General features: G+C 39.9%; 1 pseudogene; it reads right to left on the bottom strand.

Moving 5' to 3' along the window:
- Positions 1–2,464: 2,464 nt before the first annotated feature.
- LOC122107903 overlaps positions 2,465–19,450 on the bottom strand; it is a 54,219-nt pseudogene continuing 37,233 nt past the window's right edge.

Genomic DNA, 19,450 nt, shown 5'->3' with positions numbered 1-19,450 from the left:
GTGCTCTACCACTTGAGCCACAGATCCACTTCCAGCTTTCTTATGTGGTTTATTGGAGATAAGAGTGGCATGGACTTTCTTGCCCAGGCTGACTTTGAACTGTGATCTTCAGATCTCAAGACTTCTAAGTAGCTAGGATCACAGGGGTAAGCCACTGGTACCCACCTTATAATTCTTTTATAATTAATTTATTTATTTTTGCCAGTGCCAGGATGGCTTGTGCTCATTCAGCTTGCTTGCTGGGCTTGTGCTATACCAGTTGAACCATGCATCTAGCCCAGCTTTTTGCTAGCTAATTGGAGGTTTAGTCTCTAGGACTTTTTTTTTTTTTTTTGGTCCGGTCTTGGGGCCTGAACTCTGGGCCTGGGCGCTGTCCCTCAGCTCTTCAGCTCAAGGCTAGCGCTCTACCACTTGAGCCACAGCGCCACTTCCGGCTTTTTTCTTTTTTTGCTTATATGGTACTGAGGAATCGAACCCAGGGCCTCAGGCATGCAAGACAAGCGCTCTACCACTGAGCCATCTTCCCAGCCCCTCTCTAGGACTTTTTACCAGTCCTGGGGCTTGAACTCTGATCCTGGGCGCTATCCCTGAGCTTCTTTTATCTCTAGATGAGTGCTCTACCATGTGAGCCACAATGGCACTTCTGTAGTGCATTGGAGATAAGAGTCTCACAGACTTTCCTGTATGGGCCAGCTTCGAATCACAATTCTCAGATCTCAGCCTCCTAAGTAGCTAGGATTACAGGTGTGAACCACTGGCACCCAGCTTGACATCTTTCTAAAAGATCAAAAAGTTCCTACTTTTTCTCTTAGCATCTCAGTTTCTAAATAAAATCTACCATGCAAGTATACAAGTATACTTTATTTATGCATTCTGTTCGCTACCCTATATTTTATCATCCAAAAACAATATTTTTCTCTTTGTCTATTTATGTAAATAAACCTTTTTAGTGACTGCATAGTAATTACTGAAACATAATTTATCTTCTACAAGTAATATTACAGTTTATTCTGGTATTTCACCATAGCATTCATGATGTCAATATAAAGACACTGCATACTGGCTAATATTTCTCACGGTTAAATTTCTAACATGTATCTAAAATAATTGTTGGCTCCAAAAGAATATCTATTAATAATCTGATAGATTCTAATCAATATTCCTCTAAAAGTTTGGAAAATTTAACCTCTCAAGAACAACATAAAGCCATAACAACTTGTCCAATCTGCCTTCTTTGAGCAATATACTCAGATTGAATTTATTGGATTTTGTATTTTCACACTGGCACTTAAAATTTCCTATAAAAGAGAAACACAAAGGGTATGTGAATTGTTTACAAACCATGTAATACCAGGTTTTAGAGTTTAGATTCTCTTTTGTGTGTTTGTATGGATACTGGGGCTTGAACTCAAGGCTTTGCACTCTTACTTGGCTTTTGTTTTTGTTCAAGGCTAGCCCTCTACCACTTGAGCCACACCAGCACTAAACTGGAGTTAAGAGTCTAACAGACTTTTCTGCCTGGGCTAGCTTCAATCTACGATCCTAAGATCTCAGCTCCCTGAGTAGCTAGGATTATAGGCATGAACCACCAGCACCTGGAAGAGTTTACATTCCTTTAAATTGGAATTATAATTATCTGTTTAATATAACTATACATCTAATATAAAATACACATCAAATATATCTATACAATCTTATAATTTAAAGAACAACAGAGGGCTGGGAAGGTGGCTCAGTGGTAGAGCGCTTGCCTTGCATACATGAGGCCCTAGGTTCGATTCCTCAGCACCACATAAACAAAAAGAAAAGGCCAGAAGTGGCGCTGTGGCTCAAGTGGTAGAGTGCTAGCCTTGAGCTGAAGAGCTGAGGGACAGCGTCCAGGCCCAGAGTTCAGGCACCATGACCGGACCTCCCCCCCCCAAAAAAAAGAACAACACAGCTGAGGTAGTTAGAAGGACATTTCTATGCAGAGCTAAAACTAAACCATCCTTGACATACTACGTTCTATCACCATTTTATAATGATCTCATCTGAAGATATACAAAAATTATTTTACTATGTGACTATAAAAATATCAATTCTACTACTGCCAATCAAGTATCAATAATTGTTTTCGCGACATTGAGTTATTGTAAAGACTGTCACAATCTTAAAATCACAATCCTAGAAACAGTGCAGTCATGCCTACAACAGATAAGAAAGTACAAGAACCTCATGGGCTATCCTATACCAAATATTTGGTATATCCTATACCAAATATATGGATTTTAGGCTGTAGGTCTATGCAAATAAATAAGTAACAAAAAAATCCATTCTTTTTTCCTCTGTGTATGCTTATATTTCTTATACAAATAACAAAAAAATCACTTCAAGACTAAACTTTTTACAAAAAGTTCAAGAATTGAAATCAGCTCCTAAGTTGTAGGCTCATTTGTTTCCTACTTCAATCAATTTCTTACTTCTATCAATTTCTAACATATTTAAGCAACAGAGTCTTGTTAATTTGAGCATGTGAGTCTCTAAGTGTTCCAAGCTCTGCAGGGTTACATAAAAATCCCATGTTCATTTTGGTTTCCCATCTCTTCCTTGCTTCAAACCCTCATGTCCGTTTCTTCTTCTTCTTTTGAGCAGCCTATGAATTTTCAGCTTCCTTTTGGGCTTCTGAAAACTTGGGCAGGTAAATTGCTTTGGCAATTTTTACACCAAGCTCTCAAATAGCTAGCTGGTTGATGAGTTCTTTGCTGTTCTCAACATCCTACTCCTCCATAGCCTGGTCTATCCTTTTTTCGAGACCTGACTTTTCAACATTTTTTCTTTTTCACAGGAAGTTCAAATCTATCACTGGCCCCAAAATACTAAATAAGCTCCTTCCATTTGCCTTCATTTGAGGACTGTTCACTATGAGATTCTTTTTCATTCTTCAATTTATCTTTGCTGGAGCACTTTCTTTTTCTTCCTCTGAATCCCAAGGTTCAAGTTTTCTGCTCAGAATGTTCTTTTATGTAATTCTTCACATTTGTTCCACATATCTATGGAAATTCAAGAAGGGCACTCTTCATAGGCATTTGCCTGGACCTTGGGCTCTGTTTCTGGTCCATCTTCTGGGAAATCTGAGGCATCTGATTTCTTACTGGTCCCATCCTCTTTCACTTCTTGTAAGTTAACTTTGGAGTTCTCAGGTATGGCTTCATCTTCAGAATCTGACTCAGCATCACTTTTATTTAGGCCAAGAGGCAATAGTCTCCTTTCTTTGTCCCTTCTTATGATCCTGTCAACATCCAGGATTTAGATTCTTAAGTTAATTTAGGCAGTAAAATCTTTTCTTAAAAATGAAAACCTTCTTTTCCTAAGCCATATCATCTCCCCAATGTTTGAGAACCATGTCATATTCCTAGTCTCTGTTGCTAGCTTGCTCTTCTACCTTGAGTTTCCTGGCTTCCATAATCTCCAAAATCTGATGACACAGAAGCCTTTTTTTTTTCTCAGTTGTGGGGCTTCAACTCTGGGCCTGGGCACTGTCCCTGCGCTCTTCAGCTCAAGGCCAGCACTCTACTGCTTGAGCCACAGCGCCACTTCCAGACACAGAAACCTTGTACGCATTTGCTTACTCCTCCCTGACATACTAGAACAGATTCGTGATGTAATGACAGAGATAATAAACAGTTCCATGCAGTCCTGTACTCCAGAACTTAACACCAACTGATAATCAGCCACTGAGCTCCCAGTGGAAGCTGCATGAGGCTTTCTAGGTTTCACAGAAGCACTGCGGAGAACTAGCTATCCAGGTCACACATTTCAGCACGTGGACAGCTCTCCTAGCATAGCCTAGGGAGAATTTAACAAGCAACTTATTGAGCCCTCTAGTGGTAGCTTTAAATGTTCCACAGCTCCCTCTCATTCACACTACCTGTGAAAACCTTGTTAGAAAAAATAAAAGCCCCTGCTTTCACTGTATTTGAGGTTGGTATAATTTGTGGAGGGGAAGGGAAAAAAACAAATAGTTTAAATAGGGATACAGGTGGATCCATTGCAACAATGAGATGTACAAGTCGTTATGTGGAAAAAACGAACTTTACAACTTTGGCGGGGGGGGGGGGGGGGGGGGGGGGGGGGGGGGGGGGGGGGGGGCGGGGGTTGAGGATTGGGGGGGATGGGGGGAAGATGGGTAGGGATGGGAAGGGAAAACAAAGAAGGAGGCTACAATGCTTGATAAGAAATGTACTCATTATCTTGCCCATGTAATTGTAACCCCTCTATACAGTATTTTCACAATAAAAAAAAGAAAAAAGAAAAGCATAAAAAGTAAATATACAAGCTCTCATTACCATATCCACTCCTCATAGACAATACTTATAACACAACAAGGCATGTATCTACTCTCCAACATCTTTTTTGTGATGTATTCTTTCTTTGCTCTCTTTGCTTTTTATTTTCAGCTAATAAAATTCCTAGGGAGCATTATTTGGGCAGGATATTACCATGTAGCTCAGACTGGGCCTCAAATTCACAATTCTCTTACCTCAGCCTCCCAATTGCTGGGATTGCATACATTAGACCTTAGGAGATCGCTTAAAATATCAGTACACATACTTCCTGCTTATTCTGTATGACCTTATAGAGAGGGCTGCCTGACACTGAGCATAGCACATCAAAATGACTTGGCTATGATTTCACTACTTATTTGATTTTAGGCAGATCACTAGCCTTGGTGTGCCTCATTTCTGTGAAGTAGGGATAATAAAAGTTTGTGCATCATAACAGTCATAGAGGAAAGAAATGACTAAGTGTAGGTTTTCAGTAACTCACAACTATTGCTTTCACTGCTGCAAATTACACATTAGCTGCTAGAGTGTTGTGTAGTGCTTGGAATTGAATGTTTATGTTTCCTCGGACTTGAATTTGAAATCCGAACCCACAAAGTTGAAGAGTTTGGAGCAGGGTATTTGGACAATGATTAGGTCATTAGATAGAGACCTGTGTGTGGCTTTAGTACTCTTAGAAAAGAAGCCACAGATCCAGGAGCCAGTGGCTCACACCTGTAATCCTAGCAACCCAGGAGGCTGAGATCTAAGGATCATGGTTCAAAGCCAGTCCAGGCAGGAAAGTCCATGAGACTCTAATCTCCAATTTACCACCAGAAAACTGGAAATAGCACTTGGATCAAGTGGTAGAGAGCTCGCCTTGAGCTGAGGAGCTCAGGGACAGGGCCCAGGCCCAGAGTTCAAGCCCCATGACTGACGAAAAGAAAAGAAGCCACAGAAGGTATCCTTGGGCTGGGAAGATGGCTCAGTGGTAGAGCGCTTGCCTTGCATGCATGAGGCCCTGGGTTTGATTCCTCAGCACCACATAAGCAAAAAGAAAAAAGCTGGAAGTGGCGCTGTGGCTCAAGTGGTAGAGTGCTAGCCTTGAGCTGAAGAGCTGAGGGACAGCGCCCAGGCCCAGAGTTCAGGCCCCATGACCGGACCCAAAAAAAAAGAAAAAAAGGTATCCTTGCCCCATTTCACCATAGGGGACACTGCAGGAAAAGATCCTACCAACCATCATGTCTAATCTTCCACTTGAGCCATGTCTCAAGCCCCTTTATGAGTTATGAGGCATTTGTGTGTGTGGGTGTGTGTGTGTGTGAGAGAGAGAGAGAGCACTTGCCTTGCATGCATGAGGCCCTGGGTTCGATTCCTCAGCACCACATAAGCAGAAAAAAAAAGCTGGAAGTGGCACTGTGGCTCCAGTATAGAGCGCTAGCCTTGAGCTGAAGAGCTGAGGGACAGTGCCCAAGCCCAGAGTTCAGGCCCCACGACTGGACCCCCCAAAAAAAAGAAAAGAAAAGAAATGTGTTTCTACAAGCAGTCAAAATTACAAAACTCACGTGTGAGAATGCTGAAAATGTCATCATTCCCTGAAACCAAAGAGCCTGAAACCAGGATTGTCTGTTTTCTGTGTTAGACAAATGTTCTTCTGATAGAATTTCCCTTTGTTTGTTTGTCCTCCTCTAGGGTAGCTCAAGAGGTGGTGAATGTGATTTGAATCTGGCAATACAAGCAAGCATCAATAATTGGCTTCTCTCAAGTCTGAAGATAAAGATGAACAGAAACCACTGGTAATTTGCCTTAATTCCTGGTTACCTCTCATATGGATTGACAGAGAAAATGGGCTTAAAAAAATTCCTGTTGATCCAAATGGATCAAAGACCTCGAAGTCAAAGCAGACACTCTGAAAACATTACAGGATGGAATAGGAGAAACCCTAGGTCTCCTTGGCACAGGCCGAAATTTTCTTAATAGAGACCCAGAAACACAACAAATCAAAGAAAGATTGGACAAAAGGGATTGCATGAAATTGCAGAGCTTCTGTATGGCAAAGGACATAGCTAGCAAGATCAATAGAAACCCAAGGGATTGGGAGAAGATCTTCTTCACTAGCCATACAATGGACAAGGGTCTCATAGCTAAAATATACCTGGAACTCAAAAAATTAAATCCCTCAACAACAAATCTTCAAAGAAACACTGCCCAATAAATGAGTGGGCTAAAGATTTAAAGAGAAACTTCTCTGAAGAGGAAAGAAGGACGGCCAATAGACACATGAAGAAATGCGCAACCTCCCTAGCCATAAAAGAAATGCAAATCAAAACAACATTGAGATACCACCTCACCCCAGTAAGAATGGCTATAATCAAGACTCTAATAACAACAGATGCTGGAGGGGATATGGCCAGAAGGCAACATTACTGCATTGTTGGTGGGAGTGTAAACTTGTTCAACCACTTTGGAAAGTAGTATGGAGGTTCCTCAAAAAACTCCACATAGTGCTCCCCTATGACCCAGCAATCCCACTTTTGGGCATTTACCCAAATGCTCACAAACAAGACCATACTAAAGCTACCAGCACAACTATGCTTATTGCAGCATTATTTACCATAGCTAAGATATGGAACCAACCCAGATGCCCCTCAGTAGATGAATGGATCAAGAAAATGTGATATATCAATGGATATACCACAATGGAATTCTATGCCTCCACCAGAAAGAATGACATTGCCCCATTTGTTAGGAAATGGAAAGACTTGGAAAAAATTCTAATAAGTGAAGTAAGTCAGGCCCAAAGAAACATAGGTCCCTTGGGGCTGGGAAGGTGGCTCAGTGGTAGAGCGCTTGCCTTGCATACATGAGGCCCTGGGTTCGATTCCTCAGCACCAGGTAAGCAAAAAGAAAAAAGCCGGAAGTGGTGCAACTGACAAAAAAAAAAAGAGAGAGAGAGAGAGAAAGAGACACACATAAGGAGCTGGGAAGGTGGCTCAGTGGTAGAGCACTTGCCTTGCATGCCTGAGACCCTGGGTTCGATTCCTCAGCACCACATAAGCAGAAAAGAAAAGCCGGAAGTGGTGCTGTGGCTCAAGTGGTAGAGCGCTAGCCTTGAGCTGAAGAGCTGAGGGACAGCGCCCAGGCCCAGAGTTCAGGCCCTACGACTGGACCCAAAAAAAAAAAAAAAAAGAAAGACATATAGGTCCCATGGTCTCCCTTATTTGCAATAACTAGTATATGTCTGAGACAAGCAGAAACTGTCAGATAAGTTGATGTTAGGCGAAATGAACCCCAAGATAATGATTCAAATGTTTTGATTGTTTCTAACATATTTATAAGATGATTTCTTTGTTGCTTTGTATATCCTTCCCCCATGGCATAACCCCTGTTTTCACTGTATTTGATGTTGGTATAATTTGTGGAGGGAAAGGGAAAAAACAAATTGTTTAAAAATAGGGATACAGGTGGACCCATTACAACAATGAGATGTACAAGTCGTTATGTGGAAAAACGAACTTTACACCTTTGGCTGGGGAGCGGGGAGAAAGGAGGAGGGGTGAGATGGGAAGGGGAAACAAAGGAGGAGGCCACAATGCTTGATAAGAAATGTACTCATTACCTTGCCCATGTAATTGTAACCCCTCTGTACATATTTTCACAATTAAAAAAAATCCTGTTGATTAAGATCATTATCTTTCCTTTAACAATTTTATTCCAGGCCATTTGGCATCCAATGAAGAATCTTTAGAATGGAAATGGGTGGATGTTAGTGATCTTGGCTGCATTTAGTCTCTGGTCTCAGAAGAGGTACTTCTGACCTTGCTTGAGGAGTGTGGATGGAAATTAAGAAGGACATGTGCAACCCACTCACCTTTATCAGCAGCCAAAAGACACTGTTAATCTGGTTTTTTAATTGTTATAATAAAGTTGATTACAGAGGGGCACCATTTCATAAGTCAGGTAGTGAGTACATTTTTTTTGGACAATGTCACCTAGAACTACATTTTTACATTTTGGTTTATATTTTAGTAAAATATGAAATAAAAGGTTAAGTTTATAAAATGTAGTCAAAATATAACAGAACAAGATTTTTAAAATAAAATCCAACACTCTAATCTAAAGGTAGATGGAGTCCAGTCATTGTGCTCATTTTGTCCTTATTATTTAAAAACAAGCCAGGTGACAGTGGCTCACACTTGTAATACTAGCTACTCAGGAGGCTGATGATCAAAGGGCAATGCAGGCCAAGATAGGAAAATCCATGACACTGTTCTCTCCAGTAAACCAACAAAAAGCCAGAAGTAGAGGTGCGGTTCAATTGGTAGTACCAGCTTTGAGTGAAAAAGTTAAAGCATAGTGCCCAGGCCCTGAATCCAAGCCCCAGGAACACACACACACACACGCACACACACACACACACACACACACACACACCTAAAAAGCAGCTAATAAAATAATTTTGTTAACTCCTTTGCCTTCTCATCCATTTGTACTCATAGCTTCACAGGTCCTGTGGTGGACTGAATGTATCTCCCCCAAATTCACACAGCAAAATCCTAACCTTGTTGTGATAGAGTGGAAGTACCCCTTAGCTATGTCATGAGAGTGGGGCCTAATAAATGTGATTAGTGTCTTTATAAGAAAAGATCAGAGATCAGGCAAAGATACACTGCAAAGTGGGAGTCTGCAATCTAGAAGAAGGCTTCTGCAGAAGTTCCTGGTGCTGGCATCTTGATCTCTGACTTTCCAGAACAGTGAGAAACAAACTTCTGTTGCTTATCAGTTCCCAATTTTACCACCAAATCTTCTATACTTTGTCAGCCCAATCTAACTAAGACAGGCAACAAATGGACATCTGTGGAACATCTGTTGCCTGTTGAGCATTCTTGCTCTAGTAGGTAAAAGCACCATGATTTTATTGTAAATATGCAGGACCTATTATAAACAGCCTTTTTTAAAGTTCTTTAATTGAAACCCCCTTTGAACAATTACTTAAAGATAATAAAAATAAATAGTAACAAAATAAAATGAATGTATCTTTAACATGTATCTTGGTAGACTGTCAGTCCCAGGTACATCCCAAAATGCTTTTGTGTAACAAGCAAGATCAGTCAGACATTCTCCCTGTAGTGTCTGAATCCTAAACTATAAAATACAAGGTCAAAGAAATGTTGAAATGTGATCACTCCATTAGTGCCTACAGTCTTTCAGGACCTATGTCAATTATCCTTTGAGCTACCTCATCTCTTTCAAGTAAATCTTACTTTTCTTTTTGGTTTTCTATTTTGGTCAGCGATTGGCCAGAATAAGCTGTAGTTATTGCTCAAAATTAGAAAATCCTCCTCAGACTAAATCTAAAATCTCTACTGTTTTCAGCTTCAAAATTACTGACATGTTTTTGGTAGCTCAAGGTTAGAGAATGATTAGACTTATCTTAGGCACAATAGAACCTAAGAAATGGAACAAGAGGGTGTCCATTTTTACCCCTTATAGCCAACATAGTATTGGAAGTTCTAGGCAGAGCAATCAGGTAACAGAAAGGCAAATGTTTGAGGATGACAAAACAAAAAAAGAGAAAACAATGTTTTCAGAGAACCATAAAATCCTCAAATAAGCCAAAGCAATTCAGGGCAGAAAGAACAAAATAGGAGTCATTACACTACCTCATTTTAAATCAAACAACAAATTGCTGTAGTAATTAAAACATCATGATTGGCTGTCGTCAAGAAAACACGCAACAACAGATGACAGATGCTGGCAAGGTTGCAGGGGAAAAAGAACTGTATGCACTGTTGGTAGAGATGTAAATTAGTGCATGAAAATCAAAATAGAGATCCTCAAAAAAAGAGAGTTTTTGTAATTTTGCTTTTATTTTCTCCTTTATCACTATTTTTTTTTTATTTCTGTACCTTTTATTTTGTAGTTAAGTTTATCTGTTCGGGGAGTATAAAGGGTAGCAAAGAAATGGAGGGAGAAAGGGTGAATAACTGGATCAGTGATAGTAGACACTATGTTGAAAATGAACTATACAACTTGTGAAGGAGGTGGGATCTAGATGGAAAAACTGGGAGAAAATGAGAGAAGAGGTAACACTGTTCAAAAAGAAATGTAATCATTACCTGACCTATGTAACTGTAACCTCTTTGTACATCACCATTACAATAATAATAATAAAAAACCTAAAAACACTAAATAAATAAATGTATCCCATGATCCTATGTCTCTCCTAAGCATATATCCAAAGGAACATCAGTCAGCACGCAAGAGAGAAAGCAGCATGCTCATGTTTATAGCAGCACTATTCACAGATATGGAACCAGCCTAGGTGTCCATCAACCAAGGATAATGTGATATATATCTGTATATATACACACGCACATATATACAAACATTTCAAGAAAGGGGCGCCTCAGTGAGTCGCTACATTTTCTCTCTGATTCCCACATTGCTGATTAATGTTAGGAAAAAAATGTCCCTTTGACACTAAGTCTAAACATCTCTCTCTTCAAGACCCAATTTCATTCTACTTTTTGTAGCCCAGTCCATCTCAAGGAAGGTTGAAATCAACCATAAAGGTGGGACTAACGGAGCGAATCCTGGAGGAGATACTATGCAGATAGGAAAAGTCTTAAGTGCAGAACTTTGCACTAGAAGTCAGTTGGAAAAAACCTGCAAAGCAAGCCCAATGGCAGCCCAAACCATTAGCTTCCCTGAGGGTCCATTGGTGGATGTCAGACAATGGGAATTGGCACTATGAGCACCTATGAGCCATACCCCAGGATCAAAGCAACGTATAATGCCATGGGAAAGGCATGTTCCCATCGAGACATGGGAGGGAGAGGGTAGCAAAAATATCAGCAACAAAAGCCACTCTGGAAGGCAGCTCAGCCCCAGCCACATAACAACAGAGCAACATGAGTGTTGGCTTTGACAAGAACACGAACAGCAGGCTATTCTGTGTGTCTTTTTGACTGCATTGGAGGTTTCCTTAGGTGACATTAGGTCTCTAAGCACTGACAGGAACATCAAATTACATAGCAAGTAGCATCCTAGGCATTTGCCTTGGGCATTATTGAGCTTCCCAGAGACATGCATAAATTCCACACATTAAAAAAAGGGAGAAAAATCCAGCCTACAGAATTGGAGAAAATCTTTGCCAGGTATTCATCAAGCAAGTAATGTCCAGAATATATAGAAAATTCAAAATATTCAACATCAAAAAAACCTAGATAATCCAAACAATAAGTGGAAAAATGAACTGAATGTATATTTCTAATGAAAAAAATGCAAATAGCCAATAAATATATGAAAAAACATTTAACATCCTTAGCTATCAGGAAAATGCAAATCAAAAACTACATAGAGATACCATCTCACCCTTATCAGTGTAACCACTGTGGAAATCAATCCTGAGACTCTTAAAAATAAGACCCTACTAAAAGCAGAATTACCATATGATTGAGCTATATACTACTCCTAAGTGTATTAACCCCAAGGAATTGAAGTCTGCATATAATAGACTCTCATGCTTACTGCAGCACTGTTCGCAGAAGCCAAGCTGTGGAATAAGCCTAGGTGCCCATTGACTAATGAACAAAGAAAATGCGGTGCATATACACAATGAAGTATTTTTTAACTATAAAGAAAAATGAAATTGTGTCATTTGAGAGCAAATGGATGGATCTGGGAATGTTAAGCAAAGTAATCCAAGCTCAGAAAGACAAAGATTGCATGCTTTCTCTCATATGCAGAATCTAAATGTCTTTTTAGAAAAAGTAGAAGGGTACTAATTGAGAAGAGGAGGGGGGTAGCAGAAGGAATGAGGGAATAAGAGAAAACAATATGGGGAAAATATGGTAAACATTGTATATATATATATATATATGAAAATAGCACAACGAAGCCTATTACCTTGTAGAATTCATGTTCACCAATTCATTGTTCTTGTGCCACTACTGGGGTTTGAACTCAGGGGATGGTGCTGTCCTTTAGCCTTTTAGCTTGAGGCTTGGTGCTTGGAGAATGAGTCTCATGGGCTTTCCTGACTAAGCAAAAGCCAGAAATGGAGGTGTGGGTCAAAGCTTTGAGTTCAAGCTCTAGTTCTGGCACACATACTAAAAAAGAAAGTGGGAACTGAAGGGGAAGGGGAAGGGAAAAGGGAAGGGGAAGGGGAAAGGGAAGGGGAAGGGGAAGGGGAAGGAAGGAAGGAAGGAAGGAAGGAAGGAAGGAAGGAAGGAAGGAAGGAAGGAAGGAAGGAAGGAAGGAAGGAAGGAAGGAAGGAAGGAAGGAAGGAAGGAAGAGAAAAACAAGAATCCTCTCAGTACCAATTTGGTCAAAACTTTGACAAGCAGTGAAAACCCTTGCAAACATTGAATCAGGAGAAGATGACTTTGGAGGATGAGCATGAGCTTTCTCTGTTCTTTGGCCATTAAACAAAGTGTTTTGCCTGCTCTCAGGGGTGTTTAGTTGTTTACAAACAATTGAGTAGGAAAAGAACCTGAAAATCTGGTTAATAGCCTTGCCACAATTCCATTCCTGGGTTTATGCCAAAAAATCTGAAAATAAAGATTGTGACAAGTACATGTCCACACACATTCAAAACCACATTATTGACAATAGTCAAAATGTGAATAATACCTAGGAACTGGGGGCTCACACCTATAATCTTAGCTACTCATGAGGCTGAGATCTGAGAATCATAGTTTGACACCAGCCCAGGAAGGAACATCCATGAGACTCTTATCACCAATTAGACACCAAAAAAGCTGCAAGTGGAACTGTGGATCAAGTGGTAGAGCACTATAGCCTTGAGCAAAAAAGCTCAGGGATGGTGCTCAGGCTCTGAGTTCAAGGCCCAGAACTGGTACACACACACCCAAAAAAGGTGAACACAGCTAAAAATACCATTAACAAATGAATAGGTAAGCAAAATAAAATATATACATATAATGAAATATTACACAGCTATGGAAAGAACTGAAATGCTGATACATGCTGTAATACAAACAGAGGTCGAAAACATTATGGTTAAAAAAAAAAAGCCAGAGCTGAGGGCATAGCTCGCTGGTAGAGCACATGTGCCTAGAAAACTCAAGAAGAAGGAAAAAAATCAGACACAAATTGAAAAACATTATATAATTCCACTTCTATATAGTTTTCAGGATAGATAGATCCATAGCCACAGAATGAGGATTGATTGTGGTCAGGGCTTGTGGAAAGATAGCTAGTGGCAGAAAAGGCTTCATTATTAACAAATTTTCCCCAGGAGTAATAGAAGTGTTCTCACTAGATGGAGTGGTTGTGCAACATCATGAATGTAATTAATACCTCTGAATTGTTCACCTTAAACTCATTGATTTTTATGTGCTGAGTTTCACCTCAATAAATTATGGAGAGGAAAACAGCACCTCAAATAACCTTATTAAACATTCCTTTCAATATAAAAACCAATTCCAAATGAAATAATTCCTTCTGAAAAAGAAGCCCAGAACAAGAATATAGAGCTGTTTATAATTCATTGATAGTTGCAAATTCTGCAGACTCTGCCAGTCTCCGGAACCATGTGTATCTGTCAAGTGTAGGTAATAGAACTTCGTTGGGAACTGTTTCTCCAAAACAGTGACAGCTAGTCATGAAATGATTCTTTGAGTATTTATAGTTTAATGCCAATCATTGCATATTAGTTTATAGGGAGACTCCTTTCCCAAAGGAGTGACTTAGGAAACAGTCTGAGAATGCTTCTCTCTGATAATTAAGGAACTGCTTCTCTTCCTCCTCCCCACTTCCCTTTCTCCCCCGCTTCTCCTCCTCTTCCTCTTCCTCATATCCAATGTTTGTGAAGACTTGTAGTAGTTTGTTAGAGCTGCTGTAACAAAACGCCACAGGTTGTGAAGCTTGAGTAGAGGAATGTATTTCCTCACACTTTTTGAATCTGGAAATGCAAGATCAAGGGGTTGGCAGGGTTGATTCTCCTGAAGCTACTCTCTTTGACAATGTTTGTCCCATATGTCATTTGTGTTTAAAGTTTTGCTTTCTCTAAGGACACCATTCAGGCTGGATTATAGCCCACTAGCAGAGCCTCATGTTAATTTGATCATCTCTGGGAAGGCCCTATCAACAAATATGGGTGCCTTCTGAGGAAATGAGGGTCAGGGTTTCAACAATTGTATATTGAGGGAACACAGTTCAGCTACAACCAATATTTAAAACTGATTTAGAGGGCTGGGAAGGTGACTCAGTGGTAGAGCGCTTGCCTTGCATGCCTGAGGCCCTGGGTTCGATTCCTCAGCACCACATAAACAGAAAAAGCCGGAAGTGGCGCTGTGGCTCAAACGGTAGAGCGCTAGCCTTGAGCTGAAGAGCTGAGGGACAGCGCCCAGGCCCAGAGTTCAGGCCCCACAACCGGACCCAAAAAAAAAAACAAACTGATTTAGAGCCTGAAGATATAGTTCAAATGGTGAAGCACAGTTCTAGCAAGTGTGAAGCCTCGGGCTTAATCCCCAGTATCAAAAAAAACAAAACAATAAATGAAGCAAATCCAACATATTGCAAATTTTTCAAATAATAGTACAATATTAAAGTAGATTTAATCCACCATTAAGAAAGATAGGCCGTTTCATCCTGTTTTATTCAGTGTGTGTGTGTGTGTGTGTGTGTGTGTGTGTGTGTGTGTGTGTGTGTGTGTGTGTGTTTTCTAAAACCAGGATAACTTAGGGCCTCATGCTCTCTACCTAGTTTTTTGCTCCTGGCTGGAGATCTACCAGTTGAATCAAGCCCCCAGTTCAGCATTTTGCTGATTAATCAGAAAGGGGATCTCACAGACTTTCTTGCCAGGCCTGGCTTCAAACTACAATCCTGAGATCTCAGCCTTCTGAGGAGGTAGGATTACAGGTGTGAGCCACCAGCTTTTAGCTTGCTTACTACTCTTTTGTTTGTTTTTTTGTTTTTTTGTTTTTTTGCTTATGTGGTGCTGAGGAATCGAACCCAGGGCCTCAGGCATGCAAGGCAAGCGCTCTACCACTGAGCCACCTTCCCAGCCCTTACTACTCTTTTAAATAAGGGTGCATGGTAATTTTAACCAGACCACTATTAGAAGACTTAAATCTGATTCCCACTGAGAAATATGTGATTGATCTGAGGTAATTTAACTGACATTTGTAAAATAGGAATGATATTTACCTTGACCACTGGGAAGACATAGAACTAATGTATAATAATAGTATAAAATTAAAGTATGAAATTTAAGTATAAATTCAACCTAATATAAATTAAGTTGATTAATAATGCCATCCAGTGCAACAAAAAAAGATTGATACAATTATATAAGAAAAAAATTAAAGTGGTGCTGTGGTCGAGTGCTTACCTTGAGCTGAAGAGCTCAGGGATAGCACCCAGGCCCAGAGTTCAAGCCTCTTGACTCACACACACCCACACACAAAAGAATAAAGTGAGCCATCTCCCTTAAAAAAAAAAAAAAAAAAAAGAAAGAAAGAAAAAACTACAACAGAAAGCTTCTCAACTAATTTTTTCTGTGTGCAGGTACTGGGCTTGAATTCAGGGCCTAGGCTTTGTCGCTTAGCTTTTTTGCTCAAGGTTTGTTCTCTACCACTTAAGCCAAAGCTCCACTTCTGACTTTTTGCTGGTTGATTGGAAGTAAGAGACTCATGGGTTTTTCTACTTGGGCTGACTTCCAATCTCAATCCTCTGATCTCAGTCTTCTTAGTAGCTAGAATTATAAGCATGAGCCACTGGCACCCAGTTTTTCTTAATTATTTTTTTATGGAGACTTTACTTTCCCAGCTAAATTTATTTCAAGCTCTTCTGACAGTTTAGAAAGAGGAGTGAGCTGCAAGTTGCTCTTCTATTACCTAAGAAAAGAATCTGGAGGTGGGGGTTTAAGAAGGGAAGAAAGTGATATTCTAAATTTATTTTCCTTTTTAATGTATACAATTTTTTGCATGGATTTGTTTGATGCCAATCAACACTGCCTTTGTGAATAAAATGTGTGAAGTGGAGGGGACTTAGAGACTCTTGAGAATGTCACTCTGTGATTCCAAGGAATCACAGCTCTTCAAGCTGTGCTATGGGTGCACTAGACCCTCCTTGAGAAAGGAAGCAATCAACTCCAGCTTATCTTCTATAAATAAAGATTTTCCTCATTTCAATGGAAGTTCATTTGTGTCATGCCTGTCTGTATAATGCTCAGCGAGGAAGCATTTGGGATACAGAAGATTCTCACAATTCATAATGGCTTTTTCTTTTCTCTCATTAGTTACTTGTTCTGAATACATGTAGGAAGGCTGAATTGTTAACACTAATTATTTTAATCCTAGTTTATTATTCAACTTTGGAAATGTCAGGCTCCATATGTCTCTACCTCTAAACCTATCTTTGAAGGTTATAGGTATGAAAAACATATATATCTTAAATTTTTCAATGAATAATTCCAATCTTACACAAATGCTTCCAGATGTGGTGAGTCCCACCTTTAGTCTTGGCATGATCCTATTTCAATTGAATATTCTTTTAATATGTTTCAATTAACTTTTTAAATATTTTTATATTGTTTTAATTCTTAGGCAAAAATAATTAACATCATAAATATTATATAAATACCTACATACTGCAAAATCCGGTGATATAGCAAAGACTTCATACAGAATTAGATATGTATATTTTTTAAACCTGTGATTCTATGAAGCCTCAGTAAGTGAACCATGAAATAGCAAGGGATGACTTCGTATTGGTTTGACAGAAAAAGATGTTTTTCCCCCAGTGGTAACAATGTTGCATTGGCGGCTTGGAGCTGGGATAGGAGAGATTAGAAGCCCTTTTTGTTGTGGGGCTGTGGAGGTGGATGAGAGAGGTGGGAGCAAACCAGGGGCTTTTCCTCTAGGTCCCCACTGTTGTGGCTTGCCTCAGATCACTGGAGAGATTTGGGGGAGATCGACATATGAAATTCCATTGGGCTAAGCTTCTGCACACACGCACATCTTCCATGCACTGGATTGGACTCCCAAACCTGACTGATTTCTAGCTTGGATTGGCAGAGTTCTTCGGCATTCACGTGGTCTGGCTAACCCTGCAATCCCAGCACTGGGCAAGGTGGGGCAGAGAGGATGGAGAGGCTCTGAACTCTGAGACCTGGCTTTTGCCTGTGTTCAAATGGCCCTGAGTTTGAACTCTGGGCCTTCAGTATCCTCTCCTGGGATCCCACAGTAGGTTAGGTTGCAAGGTTTAGCAAATATTTAAATACACTTGTTTCTATCTATTGTAGGAGGAGTTTTCTCATTTAAACCTGACTGATACCACATTTGCTAGCCATCTTAAGGAACAAAGGAAGAAAGATGATCTTCTCCATTGAAGCCTTTTACTTCTCTGTCTTCTTTCTAGTGGCTGTCTTTTCAGTTCACCTTGATGTACCAACACTCAGTTCCAAGAAAACTTTCCTACCTGGGCTAGCTTTGAACTGTGATTTTCAGATCTCAGCCTCCTGAGTTGCTAGGATTACAGGCATGAGCCACGTGCTCAACCATTTCCTTCCTTTTGAGACTGGACTTCTAAGGTTAATTGGCTTGATTAGTTATAATCTGACATTTTATATGGTAGTCATTTTCACATAATTACTTTTTCCCATTCATATTATGGTTGTTTCTCTAAAAGCAAATCATATCGATTTTCAAGGGAACTTTTTGGAATAATGGGAATGCTGTAAAATTGGACGGTGGTAATGAAGGATTTTTCTAAAGGATTTTCCTCAAATTTTAAGAATTTATGAGTAAGACCCAATATAATATTTAAACTTTGTGGGCGGGAAGGTGGCTCAGTGATAGAGCGCTTGCCTTGCATGCATGAGGCCCTGGGTTCAATTCCTCAGCACCACATAAGCAAAAAGAAAAAAGCCGGAAGTGGCACTGTGGCTCAAGTGGTAGAGCGCTAGCCTTGAGCTGAAGAGCTGAGGGACAGCGCCCAGGCCCAGAGTTCAGGCCCCACGACTGGACCAAAAAAAAAAAAAATTTAAACTTTGTATTAACATTACAAATGTTTATCGTATCAACTTTTGTGAGAACTACTTCCCAAAAACAAATTACAAATATTAATCTGTATTTCTGTAATTATTTTATCTCATAGTTAATCATATATTCCTAGAATTTTTGAAACTCAAGTCAAATTATCATGCACAAGATAAATATTTAAATCTTTCTATTTAGTAGACAAGGCATAGGTGTTGTATTTAATTAATGATTACACACAGAGATATGAAAACATCTGCCTTGGATCTTGTAGTTTAGTCATGTAATTCCATGTAATTATTCTCCACAGAGAACAGTTTACTCAAAATAAAATTCTTAAATTTGCTTTGAATTTTTTTTCTTTCTGTGAGTCATCAAACCTGAGTTTATTGAGCTGGGAGCATGATTCAGTGGTAGAGCACTTGCCTAACACACGCAAAGCCTCAGTCCTTAGCAGCACCACCACCATCACAACAAACAACAACAAAAAAACACTTGTAGCAGGGTGTGAGTGGCTCACATCTGTAATCCCAGTTACCGGAGGAATTTTATCTCCAATTAACCACCAAAAAGGTAGAAGTAGATGAATGGTTTGAGTGGTAGAGTACTAGCCTTGAACAAAAAAGCTTAGAGTCAGCATCCAGGCCCTGAGTTCAAGCCCCAGGTCCAGCAAATACACACACACACACACACACACACACACACACACACACACACACACACACACACTGGAAGGAAAAAAAAACCTGCATAAGTTTATTACTATTTTATTTATTTAGTCAGTTGTGGGGCCTGAACTCTGGGCCTGGGCGCTGTCCCTCAGCTCTTCAGCTCAAGGCTAGCGCTCTACCACTTGAGCCACAGCGCCACTTCCGGCTTTTCTTTTCTGCTTATGTGGTGCTGAGGAATCGAACCCAGGGCCTCAAGCATGCAAGGCAAGCGCTCTACCACTGAGCCACCTTCCCAGCCCCTTTACTATTTTAAAGAAAGCTACAGATGGATAAAATTTCACTTAATTTTTGCTGCAGAATTTATACTTAATCTCTAGGTATGTATCAACTGTATTCAAAAAAAAGCTTACTGTTTGTTTCCTTGAACTGGTGACTTCATTAACACAGTTTTAAATTGTCTTTCATT

The sequence above is a fragment of the Dipodomys spectabilis genome, unplaced genomic scaffold (genome assembly GCF_019054845.1).
Source record: "Dipodomys spectabilis isolate Male_0828 unplaced genomic scaffold, ASM1905484v1 ptg000054l, whole genome shotgun sequence".
In the NCBI taxonomy this organism is placed as follows: domain Eukaryota; kingdom Metazoa; phylum Chordata; class Mammalia; order Rodentia; family Heteromyidae; genus Dipodomys; species Dipodomys spectabilis.
This window is presented reverse-complemented; position numbering and strand designations above follow the sequence as displayed.